Raw genomic sequence first — 23,037 nt, forward strand, 5'->3', positions numbered from 1 at the left:
ATACGAGTCCCTGACGTTTGTGGGACACTTGTCTGGCCTATGTGTCATGTCTAACAGGGGCCTAGGCTGATGCCAAGGTCTTTTCCTACCAAGGTCCCTTCCTGCCTACCAGTTGGCTCCTGAGGCTCACAGGCCCTGTGGGTGATTTCTGAGCTGGGCCCTGAGCACCAGGAAAATGTTGGGTAGGCATCAGCTTCCCCCATAATCTGACTTGAGAGGCCTCCAGCTGGCTGATGGAACATGTTCCAGCAAAGCAGCCCCTGACTCAGAAGCTAGTCCTGTCCAGCAGGGCCCCCCACACTGGTGTGTTACCTCTTATGCTTTCCTTTGGGTGGGAGGTGGGGAAGACTGGGGTGGAGGTAGTGTGAGAGCAGATTTTTAAGTCCCCCTTAAACTATGGAGTTGACCCAGCCTTGCCACAGGAAAGGTGGTGAAATTGAAGCCTGAGAAGGGCAGGTTTCCCCAAGTCTATGTTGAGTGTTGCACAGAGCACTGCTGGGACCCAGATATCCGGATCCCTTCCCGACAAGTGCCTCATGTGTTCAGCTGCTTCCTGGACCTTGCTCACTGAGGTCAGGTAGGGCAAAGGGTAGAGCATGTGTGTACCTGGCCAGGTGGAGGGTGTGGTGGAACTTCATTTCTGGTGCTGTGGTTGGGAGGGGAGAGGTGTCTCTACTTTGTCACCTTTCCCTGCCTCCTGTCATGTTTCTCAGATAAGTTTCCGAGTCTTTTGCTCAAGTGACACAGACAACAGACAGGTTGAGTGTCCAGAGGAGGAGGGGAAGCAGAGGGCAGGCCCTTGTGCCTGTTGGGACAAGAGACCTGGTGAATCCTGATGTGCCTAATTCCTGGTGATGGAGCCGCTCAGCTGTGAGCTCCCATCCTCTTGGTGTCTGCAGTCTCACCCACACCCCTGCAGCTTTGGGCTCTGCCACCTGGCCCCGTGCAGGGACTGGTTTGGCAGGTTTTGCCACACCCGTGAGCAGTGGGAGGGCTGGGAGATGGGGTGGGGCAGGGCTGAGGAGGCAGTATTGCCCTGTCCTTGCCCCCTGCCCCCAAATCCCAGCCTCACTTCTGCAACCTTTTCCGCCTTTCTCAAGGGAGGCCGTCTGGGAGCTGGAAAGCAGAAGCCACGCAGATTTCTAGTCCTGGTTCTGCTGCTAACTTGGTATGTGACAGTGGGTAAGCCCCTTTCCCTTCTTGCACCTCAGTTTCTTCATCTGTACAATGGGGCTTTGGGGTCAGGGATCCTTAGACAGCTACATTCTATGATGCTATTTAGAGCTCTGCCATTTTCTCTCCATCCCAAGTAAACCATAGAGCACTGACTGCCTCAGGCTCTGGATGGTAAAATGAATGCCTCTGCCTTTGCTTGCTTCCTGGGCATGTTGACAGGATTAGCTAAACCCTAGCAAGTATTCAGTCTCCATGGGAAATGTTTTCTTTCTATAGTCTGGCCTGCCCTCATCTGGCTCAAGCAGAAGGAGAGAGTATATCTAGAGGTGGGGCTTTCTCTAGGCCCCCTCGCCCCCACCACGTACCCTGAGCACCAGGCTTTCTGAGCATCTCCATGATGGGAGGGGAAAGGGTAGAGGTAGAGAACAAGAACCCAGAGGAAAGGCCCCAGCGCTTATTGCCTCCTCTTCCTCTTGACCTTCAGATCAGCCCAGTTCCTGTTCAGGGGAAGGGGGGAAGGCAGGAAAGTGCCACCACTGCTGTGGCACCCCATGTGACATTGGGCAAATTGTATCCTTTCTCTGGACCATAGTTTCCCTATCTAATGGGAAGACTATACAGGTCACATGTCCTCAGAAAGTTTAAGTTCCAAAAATGTATAGATCAGAAGAGAAGTGGGAGTTAGATAAAGAGGACATTCCCAGCCTGGGTTGGAGGAGAGAGAGAGAGAGAGAGGGAAATCAACACTTACTGAGTGCCTATGCTATGCCAGTTACTTTGCATACATTACATGCATGATCTACATTCTCAAGTCTCCTTTCCAAGTAAGAGCTAGAGTGATCTTTCTAAAATACAAATCTGACTATGTCACAGTGTCTTTCCTGTGCCCTTAAAATAAAATCTAGGCTGGGTGTGGTGACTCATGCCTGTAATCCTAGCACATTGGGAAGTCAAGGTAGGAGGATTGCTTGAGGCCAGGAATTTGAGACTAGCCTGAGCAACATAGTGAGACCCTGTCTCTACAAAAAATAAAAAAATTAGTCAGGCATGGTGGTTTACACTTGTAGTCCCGGCTACTCGGGAGGCTGAGGCAAGAGGATCACTTGAGTCCAGGAGTTTGAGGTTGCAGTGAGCTATGATTGCGCCACTGCACTCTAGTCTGGGAAATAGAGCAAGACCCTGTCTCTAAAAAAGAAAGAAAGAAAGAAAAGAATAACATTTAAACTCACTACCATGGCTTACAGGTCTCTGGTCCCTGCCTTTTCCCTCTACAGCCCCCAGGATTCTTCTCTCTGTTTAACAAATTCTTTCCAACCTCAGGATCTTTACATATGCTGTTCCCTCTGCTTAGAATTCTTTCTCTGGCTCTTTGCAGCCTTGTCCCCCACCCCAACACTGCTTTCTGCTACCATCTCTTGATTTCTTCATAATGCTTATCACAATTTGCTGTTATTTTTCAAATGTCTTGTTCACTCTTGACTCCATATTGCATGGCACACAGTAGGTATTCAGTAAGTATTTGGATGAATGAATGAATGAGTTGTAAGGAAATGAGAGGGTGCTGGTTGAATGCCTGGCTTAGGGATGGCTCTTAGGAGATGCTCAGTAAATGGCAGCTTTTAGTGAGAACTAACATGGCAGAGATGGCAAATACCCACCAATTTATTGAATGGAGGTAGGAGGGGATGCAGTAGGCAATTAAGGTTGAAAAGATGAGCTGGTGCCAGATTCTGGCTGTCTCTGATGCTTGCTCAAAGAGTTTAGACTTCCTGAAAGACACTAGCTAGAAATCATTGCTTGGCCATTAATGTAACTATAAAGCTCTACTTCTGGGGTATGGGCTCAACCACTTTGTATCCTCAGAGGGACCATGCTGAATGGTGACAAGGGCCATTGTGGGGAAAAACCCAGAGAGGAACAGGGTTGGCCTTATCTGGTGTCATTCTCTGAGATGGGCTATTCCCACAGGCCCAGAAGGAGGGGACACAGTTGAGAACATGCTATGTTTTCTGATTTCATGTGGCCACTGCACTGTTCCCAGAGTGGGGGCAGGGGGTTGTGGGTTGGAGGAGGCGAGAGGCAGGGGGAAGGGCAGACAGAGGATAGGGGTAACCTAAGAGTCAGATGCTTAGATTTATATTCAGGTCCCTCCCTTTATCAACCATGTGACTTCTGCCAGGTTCATTCACATCTCTGATTCTGGTTCTTTGTCTGTAAACAGGCTGCTGTTAGTACCTGCCTCCTAGTTGTCTTGGTGAGGATTAATGAGGTAGCTCATGCAAGGGACTTATCAGAGAGCCTGTCACATACTGAGCACTCAGTAAAGGTTAGTGGTTATCTTTCATTCAACAGTGGGGGATTTAGAAAAGGCATTCCAGGGAGAAGGAACCACAAATATAAAGAAAAAAGTGCAGAGGCATGAAACAGGAGTGTGCCTTGGATGGTGGGAGTTTCCTCTGTGTGTCGAAAATGGAAAAAGGCAAATGGAGCAGCAGGTGGGGTCTGGACCCGGCAGCACATGTATATTGGTCTAGGAGCTGGAACTTTATCTGGAGAGTGATGAGGACACTGCAGGGCATTTGGTTAGGAAGGATGTGATCAGATTTCTGGCAGTGGGAGGATTGATTGGAAGGGCAAGGCTGGAGGCCGGGAGAACAATGGGCAGGCTGTTGGTGTGGCCTGGTGAGAAGTAATGGGCCTAACCTCAGGCACATGGGAGTGGAGAAGAGGGACTAGGTCAGAGAGTGAGTGAAGAGGGAGAGTGGGCAGCCTGATGGGTGTGGGGAAAGGGCGGGGAAGAAAGGAGCTGTGTGCTGGCTGGCTGCAGGGTTTCTCAGTGGGGTGGCTGAGGGATTATAAAGCTGAAAGCATGGACAATGCGTGTGGGTTTTGATGTGAGTAGTTTGACTTTTTGGAGAATTGAGAAGCTTCCTGAGAAATCTCTCTCTCTTTTTTTTTTCCTGACTCACAGCGTGGAAAATCTTTGTAAAATATCTGTGTGATGCCTCCTCCTCTAAGGACAAGGCAGGCCCGCCATGGGGACATTGTGTACACACCTCCTAGGGACTGGGTAAGGGGAGGGGGTGGCTGCTTGGCCTGCAGGTGACAAATCGGGGGATTTTATTTGGAAGCTGTTCAGTTTTCTTGTGACTTTTTTCAAAGTATATACAAAGAGGCAATTCCAATTAGTGGAATGTTTTGTGTATTCTAAGGCTCTGGACCTAGGCAAGTTTTCTGGATTCTAGGCAACTTTTTTTCTTTTTTTTTTTGAGACAGAGTCTCACTTTGTTGCCTGGGCTAGAGTGCCATGGCATCAGCCTAGCTAACAGCAACCTCAAACTCCTGGGCTCAAGCAATCCTTCTGCCTCAGCCTCCTGAGTAGCTGGGACTACAGGCATGCGCCACCATGCCTGGCTAATTTTTCTATATATTTTTAGTTGGCTAATTAATTTATTTCTATTTATAGTGGAGATAGGGTCTCACTCTTGCTCAGTCTGGTTTCGAACTCCTGACCTTGAGCGATCTGCCCACCTTGGCCTCCCAGAGTGCTAGGATTACAGGCATGAGCCACTGCGCCCAGCCGATTCTAGGCAACTTTTCAAAAGTGGTATAAGGTGAGCTCCTGCCCTTATCCTCTCTCCATTATTTTCTTGATGGGCATGGACTGGGAGCCCACACTCCAGAGAAACCTAGGTCTTCGATTTTCCAGTCCAATTTCCTTTACAGATGGGGACAGTGAGGCCCCAAGAGAAAGGGGATGAAACTTCCTCAGGTCCCATTGTGGGTGAATGCCCAGTGCCTCACTTTCAGCTATAGGCTCTGCATGATTCTGCAGCTGGCACTACCTCTGTAGAGGAGTCTGAGGGTGACGAACTGGTGAATATCTGCACAGGCCTCTGGCCCACCTCAGAGGCACACACCTAGTGGCAGTGGGTGGGTCTCGCAGATGGGAAGAGGTCAACTATTGTTCTAGGACTCCAACTCTGCGGCTCATCCATTCCCTGCCTCCTGATCTGAGATAGCCCCAGAGGCATGACTGGAGTTTGGGGGCTAAAACCAAAAGCGTTGGCTCTTTAAGAGAAAAGGATAAGAGAGCCCTGTCTGGGTCAAGTGGAATACAGCCCACATCCCAACTCCAGCTGATTGTAGCACTGAGGAGATGCCTTTGTCTCTGTTGCCAGGGAAACCAAAGTTTCTGCCTCCTTCCGGAGCCCTGATTGGCTCCTGGTAGAGCTTGAGCTATGGTGAATGGAAGGGCCTCCCTTCTGCCTATACCTTTCATGAGGTGAGAGACTACAGCCAGCCTGGGAGCCCCATGGACACACCACATAGTGTCTGTGCTCCACACCCTCAGTCCTAGAGGTGATGGATCCCCTTGTTCATTCACTTGTTCATTTATCCCAGACAGCATCTGCTCCAGGGCCTTCATTCTTATAGGTCCAGGAATGCTAACCTAAGAATCAGAGGGCCTACATTGTAATCCTTACACAGCTACAGACTCACTCTTGGCCTTGGGCAGGTCCCTTCCCCTCCCTGGGCTTCAGTTTCCCTATCTGTAAAGATAAAGGCATCAGGCTTTGCTAAATTCTCTAGTACTTCCAGCTCCAATTTCCCTGACCACATAGCCCAGATTCTCTCCTCTTGACTGTCCATAGTCTTCATCTGGCCTTTTGCAAGGCTCTGGCCATGTCCTCTCTTATAGATTACCTTGTAAGATGCAGGTCAGAATAGGGGGTGCAACCGGATTTTAGTATTATTTTATTTTTTCCCTAGGGAAGTTGTGTTCTCTGAAGCCTTTCCTAGAAGCCCCAAATCCTGCAGCCTTTCTTGTCCTCATCTCTTTCACCTGGACTCAGGCTCAGGGTAATAAGCCAAGAAGTAATGACTGATGGGGGCCCCATTTCTGCTGCAGGGTGGGGGGCTGGGCAGCATGCAGAACAGAGCGTGCTGGGGTGAGCGGGGTGGTCAGAAGGGCCCTGGAGCTCAGCAGTCCTGGGTTCCAGGCCTCACTTGGCTTACACACTGTCTAGGTGACCTTGGGAGGGTGGCTCAGCTATAGCTTCCACATGTATGATACCTCATGGAGTTTGGTGCCAAAGTTGAATAAGACAACATGCCCACCATGTAGGAGGTACCAAGTCCCCTTCCCTGCTCTCCTATAAAAGGCAGGGAGGTAGTGAAAGTCCAGACTGAGGAGGGGCCCTAGGCTGTAGGAGCTGTGGTGTCACATGCCAGGCCTTACATGCTGCTCGTTCCTGGCAGGGCCAAAAAGCAGGGAGAAAAAAGTGTTGCCTTGGTCGGATGGGGGAGGCTGTGTGTCAGAGCTAATGTTTGAATAACACTCTTAAGATCCTCCAGGGACCTCAAATGAGGATTTTTCAGATGAGCTGAAAGTGGAGCAAAGTAATGAAACTGAGCTCACTGGCAGGAAAGGGGGCAGCCTAATTGGTACTGGCTTTGTCTTAGCCCAGCAATGCTCATTACCGCAGGTTGACCCAGAGGATGACCCATACATCTGGGCTGTCAACAGCAGAAAGCAATGTCAGTTTTCTTAGAAGGGGGTGTAGCGGGGGTACATCTGGTAGTGACTCAGCCCTGCTTCTTGTTGACTCACCAGATTGAGGGTCAGAGGTGGCTTCTGGGGTCATTGGCCTTCAGAACCTGGTTTAGTTTTTAGTTTTTAGTTCTGTGACCCAGGCTCCCTCCACCTCTGGGCTTGAGAGGCAGCAGCCCAGACCTGGCCACTGTCCGTCATGGGTACGGTGGGAGGCAGGGATGGGACATTGGAGTCAGGCATGAATTTCTGGGGGACCTTCTCTCCTTTGCTCAGGTTTGCCTGAGGTCTGTGATGAGGTAGGCAGAGAGAGGGAGGAGGAGGTGTTCTGTGGATAAGAAAGAAGGCTGGTGTATGTGGGGGGGTGGGTGAATATGTGTCAATGAGGATGGGACTCTGGACATACTTGTGTAGCTTACATCAAGGAGGCACAGAATCTAGGGGACATGTCTCAAAGAGGCTGAAGGATGGGCCCCAAAGCATGTGTGGGTAGGGGGTGGTATGTTAGTTCCTGTGGAAACACAGGTGGTAGAACTGGTAAATGTTATGGACCAAGACAGTCCCATCCTGAGGATGGGGAAATTCTGACCAGGGGTTTGTATATGAGGTCTCTTCTGTTTTGCCTGAACTGGGCTAGGGGTGGATGACCACAGGTGTAGTGTGTTACTGCTTCTCCTGGGTCCCTGGTTTGCATTGTAAATGCTGCTCCTGGGGACACTGGTCATGGTAGGGCACTCTTTCAGATGTCTTAGTGGGGAGGGCGTGGGGGGTCAATCATCAGATCCTTCTTGGCACCTGGTTTGCATTGTGAATGCAGTTGGGGGACATAGGGGCAAGCGTTGGGTCACTCATGGCTCCTGGCCACATGAGCCTGGGCTCCCGACTCCTGCCGTCCACTCTTTGTTGGGTCTCCATGACACCACACCCTTCCTCCTGATTTTCCCACTACTTCCCTGACCTGCCCTCTTTCTCCTGTTCCTCCTCCTCTCCTTTACTGCTCAGTGTGTGGGTTTATTAGTGCTGCATTGCAGTTGTTGTTTAAAATAATACTTAAAAAAAAATTACAAATGTAATAACATAGTACAGAGATTCTGGAAAATGGAAGACGAAAAAAATGACTGCTGAGCATGGTTGAGAGTTTGGCATGTTTCCTTCTACCTTTTTTCCTTTTTCTCTTTTGTTGCATAGCCATAATCCTCCCCAGCCTAGTCCATCTTCAGTTGTGTCCTGTGTTTTTCTTCTAATGATGCACTGGAAGCCGCCTACTGTGTTGTTATGGAGTATTCCGTTAAATACACAGTCGACTCCTCCCTTTTCCAGTTGATGGACATCCGCCTGCTTCCAGTTTTTGCCATTATGAACACTGCAATGAACATTGCGTAAAACGTTCTTCCTGTATTTCAGATCGTGTCTCTTAGGGCGAGGACTCAGGAGGGGAATTCTGTGCCAAAGACTGTGGATGACTTATAGGCTCTCTCTTTTTTTTCTTTTTTTTTGAGACAGAGTCTCACTCTAACCCATGCCTGGGCTAGAGTGCCATGATGTCAGCCCAACTCACAGCAACCTCAAAGTCCTGGGCTCAAGCAATCCTTCTGCCTCAGCCTCCCAAGCAGCTGGGACTACAAGCATGTGCCACCATGCCCGGCTAATTTTTTCTATATACTTTTAGTTGGCCAATTTCTTTCTTTCTTCCTCTCCTCTCCTCTCCTCTCCTCTCCTCTCCTCTCCTCTCCTCTCCTCTCCTCTCCTCTCCTCTCCTCTCCTCTCCTCTCCTCTCCTCTCCTCTCCTCTCCTCTCCTCTCCTCTCCTCTCCTCTCCTCTCCTCTCCTCTCCTCTCCTTTCCTTTCCTTTTTAGTAGAGATGGGGTCTCGCTCTTGCCCAGGCTGGTTTCGAACTCCTGACCTTGAGCAATCCGCCCGCCTCGGCCTCCCAGAGTACTAGGATTACAGGCATGAGCCACCATGTCCAGCCTCTATAAGCTTTCTTTGAACTTGCCAAACTGCTTTAAACTTGCCAAATGTGCCACTTTCAGCCCCCTGCATCCGGGGCAAGTGGCCAGGAATTGTTTTTGGTTTCTCTTAGATCTGAAGAGCCTGTTCCTCATGTATAGGGGCTGCTCCCAACCATCCTCTGTCCATCCATTCATTCACTGTAAGGTGGGAGGCAGAATAGGACTGTGGAGTCAGGCTGCCCAGTTTCAAATCAGGCTACCCTCTTATCTGCTGTGAGGACTGGGCCTCATGAGGGCAAGTCACCTCTCAGGGTCCTCGTATGCATTCTCTCCATGTAAAGCAGTTGGGCACACAGCCTAGCACTTGATACATGGTAAGCCATGATGACGATGGTGAGGTCCAGAGAGAGGAAGGGGCTGGTCTATCACCACCTGGTGACTCAGGGGCAGAGCTGAGGCCAGAACCAGGCTTCCTGCCTCTGGGTAGTCTCTTTCCCTGACCCAAGGCTACCCCTGGGGATAGTGTGGTTTGTGAGGTACTTATTGGAAAATATGTTGGAAGGCAGAGTCCCTGGATGGAGCTATAAGGTGAGGTCTCTCCCTTTCCTCCCAGAGCCATTGTCTTTTATCTAAGGTACTGTCTCCCTAAAGTTATCTCTTTAGGTTAGAGCTTGGTCCCCTAGCTCAGGCCTCTTCCCCAGAGATGCATTCAGGGATGTTTGGCCCCAAAGAGTATCCCTTGCTAGCCCTTGAGGAGGGAGTTCTATTAAGGGCTTCAATCTGGAGGGAAAGGATCCCTCCCTAGGTGGCTGTGTTAGTTTCCTAACACTGCCCTAACAAATTACCACACACTTAGTGACTTAAAACAACACAAATTTATTACCTTATTATTAGCTCTGGAGGTCAGCAGTCTGAAAAAGGACCTCATGGGGCTAAAAGCCAGGTGTCGGCAGGGCTGCTAGGGGAGAATCCATACCTCATCTCTTCTAGCTCTGCAGGCTGTCTGTGGCCCCCTTCTAGCAGCGGCATCCCTCCCACCTCTGCCTCTATTGTCAAAGACCCCCCTGATTTCCTCCTTTACTAACAAGGACCTTTATGGTCACACTGAGCCCACTCAGATAATCCAGGATCATCTCTCCATCTCAAAATTCTTCACCTAATCACATGTGCAAAGTCCCTTTTGCCATGTGATATAACATATTCACATATTATGCCTGTAATTCTGGGGATGAGGACATGGGCATTTTTGGTGGAGAGGGGCATTGTTCTGCCTGCCACAATGGCTAATACAAGGAATCTTTCTGGATTACTGAATCCCCCAGCCCCACATCCTGCTGGAATTGTACCACTGACCTCCAAGGTGGAGGGAGGGCTGAGGAGCCCAGGCCTGACTGAGGAGCCCAGGCTGTGGTTGGGGCAGGGTGTAAGAGACTGTTCCGCCAGATTCTCCATGATGGTGGCCCCTGAGGGGGTGCAACGTGCCTGTCATAGTGTGATAGGGGTGTTCAATGAGGCAAACATTGCGGAATATAATGTCTCGCCTTCAGGGTTAGGACTGATGAGTGTGGGACCTGCTGTGAGGCACTGCCACACGATGCCAAGTGTCCTCTCCATATACCACCATCACTGCTGTGTGTGTGTGTGTGTGTGTGTGTGTGTGTGTGTGTGTGTTTGTTTGTATATGTGTGCACTCATCTGAGTCTCTGTATGAATACTCTTGGGAGAGCCAAGGAGCAACTCTTTAAAAAGTCCCTTTCTGCTCTCATTCTAAGGAAAATAATTACACAAGTGACTAATTTTATCCCTAATCCCATAATTACTTTATTATGTAGCTGGTGAGAGGGCCCTGAGCTGTGCCTGTGCTGCCACCCTGGCTGCTGGCCCAGTTGGCCTTGTCCACCAGCATGGAGCCCCACCCTGCTTCTGGCCTGGGCCTGCTACAAGGGCAGGTTGCTCCAGTTCCATTCTGACTGAGGCCAGCTACACTTTGGCATTTGGGGACTGAAAGACCAACCCTTCCTTCCCATCAAATCCATGCATAAAGTAAAAGCTTGTGTTTGTGGAATTGAGTCAGTAGGAGGCAAGAGATCTGGATTCTAGTTCAGCTCTCTCATTAACTTGCTCTATGACCTTGAGCATGTCATTTCCCTCTGGGTCTCAATTCTGTTGCTTGTAATATGGGGCCCTGGCCAGTTTTAACACTCCATGATTCCATGAGAGCAGCTAAGAGAACTAGAGCTTTGAGACTGAGGTACTTTTTTGCTATCTGCTGAAAATATACCCCAATCAGAGCATTAAAGATAATAGTAATAACAGTAGCCACCACTTATTGAGTTGCTTATTTCATAGCAAGCCTTATACCAGCTTCTGCATTCATGTTTTTCTCATTCTGTACTCACACGCCTAGGTGAGACAGGCTTTACGGAAGAGGGAACTGAAGCAGCTATAAAGTGACTTACTGCCATTAAGTGGCAGAGGTAGGACTGTAGCCAAAGCTCTTAGCCTCTGTCCCCATTGTCTTCTCCTACTATCTAAATAAATAAAAGGCTACTCAGCTAGGAGTGGTGGGGCTGGGTTTTGAACTTAGGTCTGTCTGTCCCCCAAATTCTTGCCCTTTCCTTACTTAAGGCCACCCCCCCCCATTAGGCTTGCAGGGGTGACTATTTCTTGAACTTTGAATATGTAAACTTAAATTTGACACAACAAAAAATAGGGATGGTGAAATAGAATTGGAAACTCTAGTAGACCAGAGAGTTGGGTGGCCCACGGTTGTGTTCTGGCTTTGCCACTGGCTAACAGTGTGAACTTAAGTAGATCCTACTTATCTCTAGGCCTCAGTGCTCCTGTCTGCACAAGGGGTGGAATTAGATGGTCTCTTGGTCTCTGAAGGCCCTCCTGGTATTGCTTTTCTGAGATTCTAGGTCACCTGGTCCCAGAAGGTGCTGTAGGGCAGGGGATCTGACCGTGGTAGAAGCCAGTAGGTGAGTTGGAAGCTCTGGTTGTTTTTATTATGTTCATCCATGAGAACAGAGACTGATTAGATCGTGTCCCACTGAACATTTGCAGAACAACTTAGCCAGGCCATAGAGTTGAGAACAGAGAGTGGAGGAGGTCATTTCTAGGCTGTTCCTGCAAGGTTACTTCCCAACCTGGGGTCTTAGCTTCTCAGGGATCCAGGTCTGGCATTTGCCTCTCTCCAAAGATTGCATTGGACTTAGCTAAGCATAAGCAGTGGCTGCAAGTCTGTCTGTGAGTTTTTGTGGAGAGTGCCTAGAGGCCTAAGCATAATTAATAATAAAAACTACTTTGTTTTTTTTTTTTTAATTTATTTTTTTATTTTGGCATATTATGGGGGAACAGATTTTAAGGTTTCAATAAATGCCCTCCCCCCACCACAAGTCTGAGTTTCCAGCATGACCATCCCCCAGATGGTGCACATCTCACTCATTATGTATGTATATACCCGCCCCCCTGCCCCCTCCCACCTGCCCAATACCCTATTACTGTAGTACCTATGTGTCCACTTAGGTGCTACTCAGTTAATACCAGTTTGCTAGAGAATATATCTGGTGCTTGTTTTTCCATTCTTGGGATACTTCACTTAGTAGTATGGGTTCTAGCTCTAACCAGGAAAATATAAGATGTGCTATATCACCGTTGTTTCTTAGAGCTGAATAGTACTCCATGGTATACATATACCACATTTTATTAATCCATTCTTGGATTGATGGGCACTTGGGCTGTTTCCACAGCCTTGCAATTATGAATTGTGCTGCTATAAACATTCGAGTGCAGGTGTCTTTTTTGTAGAGTGTCATTGGATCATTTGGGTAGATGCCCAGCAATGGGATTGCTGGATCAAATGGTAGATTCACTTGTATCGCTTTAAGGTATCTCCATATTGCTTTCCACAGAGGTTGAACTAGTTTGCAGTCCCACCAGCAGTGTAGGAGTATTCCTCTCTCTCCGCATTCACGCCAGCATTTGTTATTTGGAGACTTTTTGATAAAGGCCATTCTCACTGGAGTTAAGTGATATCTCATTGTAGTTTTGATTTGCATTTCCCTGATGATTAGAGATGATGAGCATTTTTTCATATGTTTGTTGGCCATTCTTCTGTCTTCTTTAGAAAAGTTTCTGTTCAAGTCCTTTGCCCACTTTTTAATAGGGTTATTTGATTTTTTCTTGCTGATTTTCGTGAGTTCTAAGTATATTCTAGTTATCAGCCCTTTATCGGATACATAGGATTCAAAAATTTTCTCCCATTCTGTAGGTTGTCTGTTTACTTTCATGACTATTTCTTTGGCTGTGCAGAAGCTTTGTAGTTTCATCATGTCCCATTTATTTATTTTTGTTGCTGCTTTGATTGCCTTTGGGGACTTCTTCATAAACTCTTTGCCTAGGCCGATGTCTAGGAGAGTGTTTCCAACATTTTCCTCTAGAATTCTAATAGTTTCATACCTTAGGTTTAAGTCTGTTATCCAGCGTGAGTTGATTTTTGTGAGAGGTGAAAGGTGTGGGTCCTGCTTTAGCCTTCTACAAGTGGCTATCCAGTTTTCCCAGCACCATTTATTGAAAAGGGATTCTTTTCCCCAGCGTATATTTTTGTCTGCTTTGTCAAAGATTAGATAGCTATATGAGGATGGTTTCATATCAGGATTCTCAGAGCTGTTCCACTGGTCAATATTCCTATTTTTGTGCCAATACCAGATTGTTTTAATTACTACAGCTTTGTAGTATAGTTTGATATCTGGCATATTAATACCTCCCATTTTGTTTTTGTTGCCTAGAATTGCTCTTGATATTCGGGGTCTTCTTTGGTTCAATACAAAGCGTAAAATTATTTTTTCTATATCTGAATGCTGATGGGATTTTAATAGGTATTGCATTGAATCTGTAGATCAGTTTGGGTAGTATAGACATTTTAATGATGTTGAGTCTACCGATCCACGAGCATGGAATGGATTTCCATCTGTTTACATCCTCTGCTATTTCCTTCCTCAGTGTTTCATAGTTCTCCCGGTAGAGGTCTTTTACCTCCTTGGTTAAGTATACTCCTAGGTACTTTAATTTCTTTGTTGCTATTGTGAAGGGTATTGAGTCTTTAATTTGGTTCTCAATTTGATTGTTGTTGGTGTATACGAATGCCTCTGATTTCTGTGTATTGATTTTGTATCCTGAGACTTTACTAAATTCATTGATCAGTTCCAGGAGTTTCTTGGTTGAATCTTTGGGGTTTTCTAAATATAATATCATATCATCAGCAAACAGTGAAAGTTTGATCTCTTCTGCCCCTATTTGGATACCTTTAATTCCACTTTCCTGTCTGATTGCTGTAGCCAGGACTTCCAGCACTATGTTGAATAGAAGTGGAGATAGTGGGCAGCCTTGTCTGGTTCCAGTTCTAAGTGGGAATACTTTCAGTTTTTCCCCATTCAGTATAATGTTGGCTATGGGTCTGTCATATATGGCTTGTATCATTTTTAGGTATGTCCCTTCTATGCCTATTTTCTTTTTTTTTTTTTTTTTTTTTTTTTTTTTTTTGAGACAGAGTCTCACTTTGTTGCCCAGGCTAGAGTGAGTGCCATGGCGTCAGCCTCGCTCACAGCAACCTCAATCTCCTGTGCTCAAGCGATCCTCCTGCCTCAGCCTCCCCAGTAGCTGGGACTACAGGCATGCACCACCATGCCCGGCAATTTTTTGTATATATATTTTTAGTTGGTCAATTAATTTCTTTCTATTTTTGGTAGAGACGGGGTCTCACTCAGGCTGGTTTCGAACTCCTGACCTTGAGCAATCCGCCCGCCTCGGCCTCCCAAAGTGCTAGGATTACAGGCGTGAGCCACCGCGCCCGGCCTATGCCTATTTTCTTAAGTGTTCATATCATGAAAGGATGTTGAATTTTGTCAAAAGCTTTTTCAGCATCTATTGAGAGAATCATGTGGTCTTTGTTTTTGCTTCTGTTTATGTGGTAATTGCATTTATAGATTTACGTATGTTGAACCATCCCTGCATTACTTTGTGTTTTTGATCATTATCACCTGAATCATACTTTCCTTGCAAGATTACATTTAATTCTCATAAAATCAATGAATGCTGGGTGCATTGACTCATGCCTGTAATCCTAGTACTCTGGAAGGCTGAGGTTGGAGGATTGTTTGAGCTTGGGAGTCTGAGACCAGACTGAGCAAGAGCGGGACCTTGTCTCTACTAAAAACAGAAAAATTTAGCTGGGCACGTGCCTATAGTTCCAGCTACTTGGGAGGCTGAGGCAGGAGGTTTGTTTGAACCCAAGAGTTGGAGCTTGGAGTGAGCTATGATGATTCCACTGTACTCTATCTGGGTGATGACAGATCAAGACTCTGTCTCAAAAAAAAAAAAAAAAATGAGGTTGGTGTATGGTCATTTCCACTTTACAGTTGAGGAAACTGAGGTTCAGAAGTTTGAGTAATTTTCTCCAATTATACGACTAGCGAGGAATAGAGTGGGATTTGAGACTCTGACTGGTAACATATGGAATGAAGCAATAAGCATGAGGTTAGGAGTCAGCTAGTTTTAAATCCCTACTTTGCTTGCCATCTATGTTTCCCTTGGGCATGTTATTTTAATTTTAATTTCTGAATTTAGTTTCTTTCTCTATAAAATGGATACATTAATACTTGCCTCTTAGGATCATTTTCAAGGGTACTGAGCTGATGGGGCAGTGGGAGAGTGTCCAGCTTGTGGTGGATGGTTATAAAGGCCCCTCTGCTTCCTTCCTGCTTCCCTCTATATACCTGAGGCTCCTGCCACCCTGGCAGGCTCCCACACAGAGCATATAGTGCAGGGCCTTTGCACATGCTTTGCAACTTCTGCCTGGAAGTTGCCTCCCTGCATGTTATAAAGATAGACTTCACATATGGGCTTTGATCCTTTCCATTTCCCTGGGGATGCTAGGAAGGAGAAGTGGGGTGAAGTAGGTTCTCCCACAGGCCTGTTCTTCCGTGATTATCAGAACAGCCTCTCAGTAGTGGTGGAATTGAGGGTAGAGGGTGGGGTCCTGGGCACCGTGAAAATGCAAATCCCTGTAGAAAACTTCCTCTATTTATGCTTGACAGTTTAGGAAGGGTGCGCATGTAAGATGTGTGTTTCCTCTTTGGATTGTTCACCTTCTTACTGTTGTGGTCTCACTTTTTCAGTTTTCCCTATTTCTCTGGCTTCATCTCTTGATCTTTTACTCTCTTGTGTGGTTTTCTGTGTAGCACCTTAAAACATTTTCTAAATTTTGGCAAAATATACATAACATAAAATTTACCATTGTAACCATTTTTAAGTGTACGGTTCAGTAGTGTTATGTATGTTTACATTGTGCAACCATCACCACCACCCATCCCCTGAACTTTTTAATCTTAAAAAACTGAAACTCTATATCCGTTAAATAATAACTCCACATTCCCCCCGCCCCAGCCCATGGCAACCACCATTCTACTTTCTGTCTTTATAAATTTGACTAGATACCTTATATAAGTGGAATCAGACAGTGTTTGACTTCTTGTGACTGTCTTAGTTCACTTAGTGTAATGTCCTCAAGGTTGTAGCATGTTGTCAGAATTTCATTCCTTTCTAAGACTGAATAACAACAGTCCATTCATTGTATGTATGTGCCACAGTTTGTTTATCCATTCCTCTGTCAATGGACACTTCTGTTGCTTCCACCTCTTGGCTATTATGAATAATGCTGCTATGGCCTTGGGTGTACAGATATCTCTTTGACACTTTGCTTTCAATTCTTTTGGATATATCAGAAGTGGAATTGCTGGATCACATGGTTAGCACTTATTTTTTTTGAGACAGAGTCTCACTTTGTTGCCCAGGCTAGAGTGAGTGCTGTGGCATCAGCCTAGCTCACAGCAACCTCAATTTCCTGGGCTCAAGGGATCCTACTGCCTCAGCCTCCTGAGTAGCTGGGACTACAGGCATGCACCACCATGCCTGGCTAATTTTTTGTATATATATTTTTAGATGGTCAATTAATTTCTTTCTATTTTTAGTAGAGATGGGGTCTCACTCAGGCTGGTTTCGAACTCCTGACCTCGAGCAATCTGCCTGCCTCGGCTTCCCAGAGTGCTAGGATTACAGGCATGAGCCACCACGCCCAGCCTGGTTAGCACTTTTATAGAAATAAAAAACACTATTTGTTGCATGTTTATTATAGGCCAGGAACTGGGTTAATCATTTGACATATACTGCCTCACTCAATCCCTATACCCATTCTGTATGCTGGGTAGAATTATCCCTAATTTGCAGCTGAGAAAATAAAGGCTCAGAAGGGTTAAGTTACTTACTCAAAGTTGCACAGCTAGGAAGCTTTGGAGCAGGAATTGAAGCTGTGACCTGCTGCCAGAGCCCTGCTTTTGACCATTATGATGTGCTGCCTCCCAGTGGCGTCTCTCTCTCCATCTGTCTATAAAATTTTCTGCCTCTGTTGTGTCACTTTTTCTCTCTCCTGCCTTGTGTGTGTTCACTCTCTCTGGAAACTTTGAGCAACTTGAGTAAAGGCCCTTTGACTGCCACTATGTTTTTGTGAGTTGGAAACCTACAGAGAGAGGCCTGTAATTTGCTTTCTAATCATAGTTCTCTGGGTCTCTAGCTGTCCCTCTCCCAGCGGTAGACAGGATCTCCTTCCGCTTCTTGTGGTGACTGGCTTGTGGATCCACAGAGAGCAAGCCCCAGAGGGTCAGCTTCCTGGGGGCAAGGGCACTGTACCCTCACAGAGGCAATGTGGGACAGGAAAGGGCTTAGCCAGACAGACTGGGGTGTTCCTGGCTCACTGATTTCCTAGCAACAGCCCAGAGGCAGGGAATTTTATAGAAAGATGGAGAAAGAGAGGCTACCAAGTGGGTCTAGTACACTTGCCTTTTTCTGACTTTCAAAACTGTCAGAGCAAAATATCTCTAAGTTTGGATGATTTTTACTAATTTTATAAATTCAAGTCAGACTTAAAATTTGCATACTCATCAGCCATCTTTCTGGCATCCTTATTTTTTTTAATTTTAACTTTTTATAGTGGAAAATTTCAAACATACAGAAAAATAAATAATATAATGAACTTCCATGAACCCATTGCTCAGTGTTAACAATGATTTATAGTCACAGCCCATCTATTCAACAACATGGAGGTTTAAATTTTTCCTCATTCATGGCACTAGCTCAGTGCATCATCCCTAGTAGCTGTTCCATAAATAAATAGATGTTGGCTGATTATAATTCCCTACCCCCCACGCCCAATTCTCTGTTTCCCCATCTGTATGGTGAGCAGGTAGGACCAGGTGATTTCTAAGAGACATGTGGTCAGAGCATATACTTTGGTGTCAGACACACTTGTTCAAATCCTCGTTCTGCCATTTGTTAGCTAAGTGTCTTTAGGCAAGTTAGGTCTCAGTAAAAAACTGAGAGATGAAAAACGTTTTTAGAGATGAAAAGCATCTCTAAAATAGGGATACTAGTGTGTACTCAGGAGTGGTTGTAAGCGCTGAGTAAAGATATAGTAGCCGCTTTGTTGCTAGTACTTTTGTTATTGCTATTTTAAATATTATTATTCTGGTGGGAAGAATCTATATGTTAAAAAAATGTGAAAATAAGTTGGAATTGGCTAGAATTCAAGCCTTAGGATTTGGCTTCTTTTTTTGGTCCCAGTCAGCAGATAGTCAGAAGCTCGAGAAAAGAACAGTGCTTGAGCAAGCCTAGAACGAGGGTCATCCAGGCCAATTCCATCTTCTCACCTCCCTTCTGCCATGTGTGGGTGCTGTAACTCTCATGAGAGAACTGACCAGCCACCTGATTCCGTAGCAAGACAGGCCTGAGCTGGAAGAGCCCAGAGGTGGAGAGAGTGGCACTGCAGAATATCTTGTTGCTACGAGACTCAAGGAGGTGGCAAGGACCCATTGCTAAAGCTGAGAGGGAATGGTGGGCTGGTGTGGAGATGTAGGGCACATGGCCCCAGATGGGCTTTTGTGGGATTCTGGGCAAGGGATGGTAGTGTAGCAGCTTGAGGGTGGCTGGGGGGACTGGGGCAGGAGGAGGGCTCTGTAGGATATGGCTTCTTCCTTAGACCGTGCCTTAGATAGACTGTCCATCTCTTCCTTTTAACTCTTTGTAACTTCTTATATGTCAAAAGCACACTGGCATTTGAATCCTAACTCACTGTCTGACCTTTGACAAGTGTCATGCTGGGCCTCAGTTTTCTTCCCCATCTGTACAGTGGGCACAAGCCATTGTGAGGGCTAAGTGAAATATGTATAATAAAGTGCTCTATAAAAAGGAAGACAGGTTGGGAGTGGTAGCTCATGCCTGTAATCCCAGCACTTTGAGAGGCTGAGGCCAGAAGATTGCTTGAGGCCAGGAGTTCAAGACCAGCCTAAGTAACATAGCAAGACCTTGTTTCTACCCTGTCCCCCCCCCCAAAAAAAAATGGAAGACAAAACGTAAATGTGAGGGTTCTCTACCACTCTCATTTTTATTATAATGATTATTTTTTTCCCTTACTATAAAATGAGGGAATTGGAGTCTCTCTGTCTGACTTAGATTCATGGACAGGGAACCTTGGAGGGGACTTCAACTGTGAGGGCCTGTGTCAGGGGACTGTGGGGATTGGGTGAATGGGTCCCTAATTAGTGAAACTCCAGGGAGCAGCTGAGGAGAACAGCAAAGTCCACAGCCAGAGAGGCAGCCTAGAGGAGGACTGTGGTTACTGAAAGGTGGGGACTCTAGTGAGATTCCAGGAAGGACTTTGAATGGTTCAGGCCAGAAACTGTGAATGAGGTGAGGATAATGGGCCTTTCTTATATAAATAATATATGTTCACACATATAAACCAGAAAATAGGCAACAAAACAAACAAAACCCAAACAAGCACAAAAGGAATAATTCCACTATCATAAAACAACCTCTAATAACATGGTTGTTGTTTTTTTTATATTTCCTTTCAGTTTAGTTTTTTGGTTTTTTTTTTTTGAGTGCCATGGCATCAGCCTAGCTCACAGCAACCTCAAACTCTTGGGCTCAAGCGATCCTACTGCCTCAGCCTCCCAAGTAGCTGGGACTACAGGCATGCACCACCATGCCCGGCTAATTTTTTGTATATATATTTTTAGTTGGTCAATTAATTTCTTTCTATTTTTAGTAGAGATGGGGTCTCACTCAGGCTGGTTTCGAACTCCTGACATCAAGCAATCTGCCCGTCTCGGCTTCCCAGAGTGCTAGGATTACAGGCGTGAGCCACCACGCCCAGCCTCCAGTTCAGTTTTATTTCTTTCCTTCTCTTCCCTTCTCTTCTCTTCTCTCTTCTTTTTTCTGACAGGGTCTTTATCTGTTGCCCAGGCTGGAGTGCAGTGGTATGATCATAGCTCACTGCAGCCTGGAACTCCTGGGCTCAAGTGATCCTCTTGTCTAAGCCTCTCGAGTAGCTGGGACTACAGGCACGTGCCACCAAGCCCAGCTAATTATTATTATTATTATTATATATTTTTTTGGTAGAGACAAAGTCTTGCTATGTTGCCCAGGCTGGTCTCAAACTCCTGAGCTCAAGCAATCCTCCTGCCTCAGCCTCCCAAAATGCTAGACTTACAGGTGTGAGCCATTGTGCCTGGCCCAGTTTAGTTTTTTCTGTGCATGTGCACACACGCATATTTTATAGATTGGATCATATGTTATGTACTATTTTGTACTTAAAAAATCTGTGTTGTGGTATGAACATGACTATTTTATTTTTATTTTTATTTTTTTATTTTTTTTGAGACAGTCTCACTTTGTTGCCCAGACTAGAGTGAGTGCCATGGCGTCAGCCTAGCTTACAGCAACCTCAAACTCCTGGGCTCAAGCAATCCTGCTGCCTCAGCCTCCAGAGTAGGTGGGACTACTGGCATGTGCCACCATGCCCGGCTAATTTTTTCTATATATATTTTAGTTGGCCAATTTATTTCTTTCTATTTATAGTAGAGACGAGGTCTCTCTCTTGCTTAGGCTGGTTTCAAACTCCTGACCTTGAGCAATCCGCCCGCCTCAGCCTCTCAGAGTGCTAGGATTACAGGCATGAGCTACCTCGCCCGGCCATGAACATGATTATATAGCAAGATATAGATCCACAACATTGTTTTTTAATAGCTGCATAGTATTTCAACATATATACTTGTCGCTTTATATAATGTAGTGACTATTATTGGACATATGTATTAATTCTAATTTTTTACTTCACTCTTGTATGCTTTTGTTTTTTTAGCCACATCTTTGTGTCATCCATTCTTCCCTGAGGATAAATTCCTACAAGGGGAATTTCTGTATTAAAAGGTGTACATACTTTTAAGACTTATCGTGTACTTTTTCAAAGTGCTCTCTAGAAAGAGGAAACCAGTTGATAGCTACATTGACACTGTGAATCTGCCCAATTTACTGGGTGCTCATTTTCTTAATAACCAGACCACAGTGGCCTGGGTCTGGGCCTGGGTCTGGGTGGTGGGAGGCTCACTTGCTTAGACTGGGGAGGGGAGTGGCATCAAGAGCCACTCTAAAGGGACTTTGGCAGAGAGAGGTCCCAGGGTGGCCTGGTGGGGCTAGGTTGGACTGTGTTGAAGGGTCTTACCTGTGCAGGCTCTGCTAGGCTGAGCTGTGTTGGCCTGACTGTACTGGTCAGGGGAGGCTGTGCTAGGCTATTGGTCTGGGTTAGTGGCACTGGCTGAAGCCTGGCAGTCTTGCCCCTGGTGTGATCCTGGGCTTAGACTGGTGTGATCAGTGTGATCACCAATCCAAGACACTCATTCTGGAAGCTGGCGTGGCCTTGCTGGCCATGCTGACAGACTTGTCCATTCACGTAGCAGGGAGTGATTCATCGGAGCTGATGGTGGCAGCATTAGCTCTGACAGAGTGGAACTGCTCTTACCATCCTGTCACTCGGCCTCTAAAAATAACTCTTGCCTGTTCCTTGTTCCAAGTGACCGCTCTGCCAGGTGTCTGGAGCTGCAGTTCCTTGGCTGTGATTATTCGAGGGAAGGCACGCGCGCGCGCGTGTGTGTGTGTGTCTGTGTGTGTGTGTGCGTGTGTGTGTGTGTGTGTGTGTTCTGGGGGTGGGGATGAGGGTGGTATCTGGGAGCCTGTTTATTGTTTGGCTTCTGAGCCAGGATCTGGGGTCGGGGTATGAGAGGCAGGCTGGGCTCTTCCTTTTCTACCCTCTCATATCTGGGGACAATCTGTCTACTATTTGGGAAGTGGCAGAGATAGCCAGTGGGGGCAGGGGTATCTTTCAGGACTATGTGCTTACTACCTGCTGAAATGGGGAGAAGGCAGCAGGGGGAGGGCAACATTGGAGGCGATATGACAAAGGTGAAGGCAGGTTCTGGGACGGAAGCATACCATTTAGCCAATCAACAACTGTGCCCTATGAAAGCCCATTTCAGATTTCATCTTTTTAGTGAGATCTTTAATATAGGGTTCCTTTAAATTAGATACCAAATAGGAAATACACACAGTTGAACCCTAACCCTAACTCTAGCCCAAGGTGTCCTAACCAAGTGTCCATCAACCCAGGGGGTGATCTATGCATGGGCTTCATGAGGTCTCTTGATACTTGAAATTATAATAAAGGGGTGTGTGTGTGTGTGTGTGTGTGTATTTGCACATACATCTACATGCATTTCTCTGTGAGAAGCTCTGAACTTTTCATTTTCAAAGGAAAGCATAACCCATAAAAGGTTAAGGACTATGTTAGTCCCCTCACATTATAGTTAAAGAAATTGAGTCCAGAGAGGAAAATGACTGCCCAAGATCTCAGCCACAATCAGAATCCAAATTTCTTGATGCCCAGCCCAGCCCTCCTTGCCATGCAGAACCCTGTTTGCCCCTGGCTGGTTCCCTGAGTCAGGATCCGGCTACCTGCGGTAGGCAGGACCACAGTGCCATTTCCCAGGCTCTCTTGGCTGGTGTGGATCCGACTGAACAGGCTTGAGCCTTTTAGTCACAGTGGGCAGCTAAGTGCTCACCTCCAGACCTTCCCACTCCTAGGTGGCTTTATAGAGGAAGCCTCATGGGGGCATCTTCTGACTCATTCCCATAGAGGACATCTTATCTCAGGACAGTTAAATCTGCCCCTGACATACTCCCTGTGGTGGGATGCTCCCTTAACACAGGAAGTGCCTCTGCCTTGTGGGAGAGGAACTGACCCTCTGAGCCTGGAGAAAAGTAAATGGAATGGGTGCTGTGGGAGAGTGGGCCTGGGAATATTATGTGATGGACTAGCAGGAGATCATAGCTGGTAAGAGATAGATCCTGGCCCATTGCATATGGGAGAAATTAAACTGCCTTGGGAATTTAGATGAAATGTCACAGG

General features: G+C 46.5%; 1 protein-coding gene across 2 annotated transcripts in view; it reads left to right on the top strand.

Moving 5' to 3' along the window:
• Positions 1-23,037, top strand: part of EPB41L1 (erythrocyte membrane protein band 4.1 like 1) — a 128,110-nt gene that overhangs the window by 26,371 nt on the left and 78,702 nt on the right. Inside the window, exon 1 of one of the 2 annotated variants that reach the window (XM_076011076.1) lies at positions 1,060-1,168. The exons of the other annotated variant lie outside the window; for it this stretch is intronic. The gene's annotated coding sequence lies outside the window, so the exon portion shown is untranslated. Of the gene's footprint in view, positions 1-1,059; positions 1,169-23,037 lie in introns of those variants that run through there. 2 annotated transcript variants of the gene reach the window in all.

Source organism: Microcebus murinus, chromosome 16, assembly GCF_040939455.1.
Source record: "Microcebus murinus isolate Inina chromosome 16, M.murinus_Inina_mat1.0, whole genome shotgun sequence".
Taxonomy (NCBI): domain Eukaryota; kingdom Metazoa; phylum Chordata; class Mammalia; order Primates; family Cheirogaleidae; genus Microcebus; species Microcebus murinus.